Genomic DNA, 6,000 nt, shown 5'->3' with positions numbered 1-6,000 from the left:
CAGAGAAGAGAACCCGGAACAGTAAACGCAGCTCTTGAAGCTGCTTTTGCCTTGAGGGCGCTGGTGGGTCCAGATGAATCTGCTTAGAAACTGAGCTGTGCTTCCAATGGGCTCAGGGACAAAAGTCACATCCAGGGACCCACCACACAGCCTGGGGCCCTAATGAGCCCCCCCTCACCACCACCACCTTTACACTGACCCCAAAGCGTTACACCCCCAGAGCAAAGGAAAACCAGAATTGAGCCAGATCTCCACGGGCTAGCAGCTCGGCTCCACATCCTCTGGCTGACCAGGAGACCTCAGGCCGCGACCTGGCAGGACGGCGGGCCCCGCTCCTGTCCCACCAGCAGGTGTTTGGCAGAAGCAGAGAAAAGTCTTCTCTGGAAGAAAGTAACATCATCCTAGGCCTCAAATTTTTCCGATAAAGAAAGAGCCCGCCATCCCTGAAGTCTCTCCTCACCAGACACTCCCGGCAGGCTAGCTCCCTAAAAGGACAGGGAGGTCACCTCACAAGGACACTGGAGCGTCTTGTCCCATGGGGCGGAAACAAACCTGACCCCTCCCCACCCTACAATGAGCCCTCACTGTGCCCTTTTCTGGGATGAAGCTGGACCCAGATGCAGGTTCTCTGTGAAATCAGCTGTGTCCACACTGGAGGCCTCTTCTCAAAGAGAGACATTTTAAAACTTAAAAAAATGAGAACCACTAAAACCCATGACTGTCTTCTCCCACAGTTTTCTTTGCAAGGAGTCGTGAGGATCGCTTAGGAATCGGATGGCCCTGCCCGGGGAGGGTGTCTGACTCCGGGAAATGGGCTCCAGGCTCTTTGATAGGAAAGTATCCCTACGATGGGCTCGGGACCCATCTCACCTCTGGGCCATTTCTCCTGAGCCTCACTCCTGGGCCTCCTCCCTTGTCCCGTGCCTTCCTCTCCCTTCCAATCCGATTCAGGGCTGACCACCGCCTTCATCCCTTAGGGCTCTCACCACCATGAGAGACTTTTATTTGCTTGATGCCTGCCTTTTGCTTAGTCCGGATCCCAAGGACACACAAGCCAGCTCTGTTTTGTCCATGAGGGTGTTCCCAGTTCCTAGAACAGTGCCTGGCACAGAGTAGGGCTCAGCCGCTTTTTTTTTTCCGAGTGAATGAATGAAATCACAGCATTTCCTATGAAGCCCAGAGACCCCGGGCAGCCAGCTACAGGACTTGACCCCTGCCTTTGCTTCAGTAATGGACTTCCTCCTCCTTCAGGAATACTGGGGGTCCTTCTCCTTACCTCCCTTCATTTTCCTCTTCTTTTGTCTCCCCCTTTTGTATGAGACTTTTCAGGTGCCTGGCTCACCGGGGGCTTTTGGAGAACTCTTATAGTAAAGTGCCAGTCGACTCGTTTCCGTTTAAAAAGCACTCCCAAATCCATTTACCAGCAATGTCCTCATACTATTGTCATTGTCACTATCAAAAATGGTCACAGCCTCGCTGTCCACGTGCAAGACCCTGGACTGACCACAAAGAGAACTGACAGGTTCACCCGGAAGCTGGAGCATCACGGGGAAGGCGGGGCCGGCGAGCACTCTGATGATGTTGCAGATGCCTCGACAAGGTCCCTTCCTGGAGAAAGCGTGCTATTTGCCGGGGGCAGGGGTGGCAGAGGGTTTCATCAGCGCTTGTGGCAGCAGGGGAGGTCTCCAGAGCCTGAGGGCACAGGGAAGAGTGGTGAGCCCACGGCTTCCAGTGGCAGGGGGCCAGAAAGAATGCTTATGGGCAAGAACGTCCAAGGCACCCTTGTAAAAGTGTGTGCATGTGTTTGCAGTGCAGGAACGTCCCCAGGTCCTCCAGAACATCGAAACTTTGCCCCCAAGTATTTTATGTGATTGAGTTTTGACTGCACCTGACACCCAGGATGATCTGATAAAGAGAGTTCAGATGTACAGAAAGCAGAAAGCAGGAGGCAAAGATGACCCCACGGTCATAAGCCCCCGGGGCCGCCAAAGAAAGCCCATAGTGGTAGCTCCCTAGATCTTAAGTCTCACCAGGACCTGGCCGCCTCAGAGAATAAAGCTCTCAGGAGATAGGGCCACGCGTCGGTGGGCCACGGCACCACGTAAAAGTGGGGCTGAACTGGGCCTTGACCGGAAGGGGGCAGGGCACGTGGGTGTCCAGGAACCGTTGGGGACAAGGGCTGTGTGAAGACTGGGGGGGTGGGGGTGAACAGTAGAAGGCAGAGCAGGCTGCAGATTGCTTCCTAAGCTAAGTTAAAGAGTTTGGACTTTTAATCTGTTGGCAATGGGGAGCCAGTGAAGGTTTATTGACCACAGAAGCACCTCCGTCAGAGTGCTTGAGACCACCCCAAGGGCGGTGTTGGAGAGACCCTGGGGGCAGAGCCAGGGTTGGGGGGGGAGCCCAGAGAGCAGTTAGGACACTCTGCAGGAGCTCAGACTGGGGGAAGGAGGGCCTGGAGGGGAGGAGGGGGACTGAGGCTGACAACTGCAGGGGAGGCAAGGAAGTGGCAAGAACCCACGGTGACCAGCTGGTTGGAGGCAGGGAGGGAATGGGGGAGGAGGGCAGACATTGAATCAAAGATGATGTGGACGACCTTGATGCCTAGGAGAGGTCTGGAAGCTCAGGGGACCCTGGAGAGAGGCAGGTGGGGTTCGGGGAGGGCCAGCAGGGAACTGCGCCAGGTGAGCACACCGGAGGGAGGGAGGGAGGGAGGCGGGGAGACCTTCTTGACTCACACTGCCTTTCTCAAATGCGAACTCACTCTCATTCTCATCCTCCATCTTCTCAAGTGCACAGAGGCTTCGTGCCATCTGGCCTTGCCCTAGGAAAGGCATCCACATCTCACTGGATGGAGACACGCGCCACCCCAAGATGCGCACTGGGCGCCACGCACACACCCCAGCCTACAGCACTAACAAGTGAGCGAGGGAGCCTCACCTGCCCCATCCGGTTGCTCCCTTCTCCTGGGGGTCAGGCCAGGGGCCCACCACCCTGCTGTCCTCCCGACCCCACTCACAGCCCCTGCAGCCACCCAGCTACCCCTTTGCTTTTTCTCTTATGCCCACGTGCAAAGGAAGCCCTGCCCGTAATTGGGGTATCCCCAGGGGGGGACAAACATCTGAAATTCCCTGCCAAACTGAAAATGTTGAAAATCTCCCCAACTGCGCGGTTACCATCCTCAAGTGTCAGTTTCATGATTCTTTACCTCTACTTGCAAAGTTTGAACTTGTAACTTTTTATCCATCAAAACTGAAGTTTTGGGGGCTCTTTCTCTTTCCCTCCTCTGCATCTATGTCTTCCTCGCGCCACTTTGTGTCGCTGCCTGGCCAGCATCCAAATACTTTGCTCTATTCTTTCTCTCCATGCTCACTGGGCTGTGGGAAATAGCACCGCATCCGTCTTTCTCTCCCCAAAGCGAACTCTCGCACCGCACATGCTAAGGTCCCACAGCCACCTTTTTGGAAAAGGTGATCTGTCCATGCCGCAGTGACGTCGGGTCCCAGCCGTGGCCCATTTTGCCTGAGACCTGCCCGTGGCACACGTGGAAGGCACTAGGCCCCGCGCTGAGACACCACGGCGGGATCACCTCTTTGACAATCCCGCCTGCAGTGTCCAGCAGGCCCTCAAGGGCTGGACCCTCACCTCCTGCATGGGTGAGGTTTTTTCACTTGTAGGTTGCTGAAAAGAAAAGGAAACAAATATTCTGTTTTTTAAAGCCTTTTCTTTTCACCGGCCATCCTGGGAATTCTGTTCCTCCAAACAAGGTGGGCCTCCTGGGCACAGGAAGGAAACCGTCACCCCACTCACGTCCCTGCTCCCCGCGCTCCTCCAGGGCACCGGGGATAGCCCCCTCCTAGCTAGCCTTCTGGCCTGGGGTCTCGGGGACGGTCTGTGGAGTCGACATGTGGGACCGTCTGGCCAGGACCTCCATGTGATCCTAATACAGCAGGCTTCATGGTATCTGGGGACTCTTGAAGAAGTGTGAGGGGGCAGGTCAGGGGTGACCTTGGAAAGCCGAGGAGTGACCATGAGGCAGGGTAGAGGAAAAAAGCAACCGAAACCATGGCTCTTCAGGACGTTTCCCTGGACCCGCATCACTGGCCTCTCCGGGGAGCTTGTTGGAAATTCAGAATCTCAGGCCCCACGCCTGCTGAGCCTACCTGGGCTCCTGCATTTTCAATGCATCTTCAATGCTGTGTGGCCTTGGCCTCAATGGACCCCACCGTGGTCCCCAAGTGGGCCTTCTGTGGGGCCTGCGAGGCTGGCTGTTGGCAGTCCAGGGCCTGGCTGCCATCTCCCAGCCCTGGGGGTTCTGGCCACCTCGGACAGAACACCCCACCCTGGCACCTTCTCCTCCCAGCGTGGACATGCGCTGGTGGGGCCTCCAGACGGGAAAACGGACAGCGAGCCCCAGCAGCCGACCCCCCTCCGGCATTGGCCACAGCCTGTGAGGCAGGGGGCATTACCCTCCACAGTTCTCCCTGGTGCCCCTCAGGGTGAAGTTCCAGGCTTTCAGACTCCTGGGTCCCTTGGTCACTGAGCTGCTTTTAGGAAACACCTTACAGTACTTTTCCTTCAGGAGCTCCACGTTGTGAATCTGGGGTTTTTTATAGATGGGTCCAAATCCGCTCTCTGCCCCGAGCGCAGTGGCCACACCCTCCCCAGTCTGGACTGTGCCCACCCGACTGACTCCCCTGCCGGCACCCTGCCCTGGACGGGGCGGGAAAACCACGAGGCACAGGTGTAGAAGGAAGACCTGGAGGAAGAGGAGGCCGGCGGCCACCTGCTGAGTCTTGCTTCGGGCTCTGTGTGCAGATGGTCCGGCCCCAGAGGGCGCTTAACCCCCTGTGGAGGAAACAGTTGGAATTCCCATAAATTCTGTGAGCCCCTGTTCCCTGAAGTGTAGCACGAGGACACTGGACTCCGTGACCCACCCCCCGCAGTGTCCCTCCAGCCTGAATACCCACGCGACAAATCCCCCCGTGTCGTCCTGCGGGGCAGTGCTCAGTCCTCCGGGACAGACTTCGGGCTGGACATTCCCAGGCCCTAGGACCTAGTCCCACAGATACAGAGCTGAGATGCAAGAGCTCTAAACATAAAACTTGGCTGCAGAACTAGCATATTACAGAGGTGGTGTCCCAAGTCCATGGTGCAGGGACAACAGGAGAACCAGTAAGTCCAAACCTCACACGATGGCTGTTTCAGGGCCAGGCAGAGGGCTCAGTGGTTCTGAACCCTGTCTGCACATCAGAACCACTGGGGGCTCTCAGTGGGGCCATCCCTATGGGGAGCGGACAGCCCTCGCCGGGCAGCCGCAGCCCTTTACGGGCTCCGGTCCGTGCCACATAGGGGGACACTGAGCGGCTTTGTGCCAGGGGAAGGACAGCAGAGGGTCAGGACAGCACACAGCCCAGCGGTGACCGCCGGGCCTGGCCACGGGCCGAAGCTCCCTGGTCACATGGAGGTAATGATGGGCCGAAGTGCTCACACAGGCTTCATCCTCCTCTAGGCTCCACACTGAAATACTGAAAGGGGCACAAAGGGGAGGAAAGAGGAGAGGAAAGGCAACTAACCATTATCTGAGCTCTCCTTGGGGGCCAGGTGAGACCCCAGAGGCCTTACTCCTTGGACTTGGCCATGGGGCCCCTGGCCTCCGTAGCTTCTGCCAATATAGGTCAGAGACCGGGTCACTCGGTGGCAAACCTAGAAAATACAATTCTAAGACCCTCATTTAAAGAATTGCTTTAAATATTTATGGATGTCAGAAATGCTCATAGTATTAAGTGAAAAAATCAGCTATTGACCCAATTTTGTAGAGAAGACTGTGAAAGTCACCCACATAGAAGTCCAGAAATCACTGGTCACCCAAGCAGAGTTGGTCCCTCCCTGGTCAGGGCTTCTGAGCCCCCACCCTACCCTACAGTGCCTGTCACGGCCCCTTCTTCTCCGTCATCCCTGGAGGTCGTGTGTCTGGTCTTTCCCCAGACTCAACTTCTCGAA

The sequence above is a fragment of the Leptonychotes weddellii genome, chromosome 9 (genome assembly GCF_054177405.1).
Source record: "Leptonychotes weddellii isolate Sample4059 chromosome 9, ASM5417740v2, whole genome shotgun sequence".
In the NCBI taxonomy this organism is placed as follows: domain Eukaryota; kingdom Metazoa; phylum Chordata; class Mammalia; order Carnivora; family Phocidae; genus Leptonychotes; species Leptonychotes weddellii.
This window is presented reverse-complemented; position numbering follows the sequence as displayed.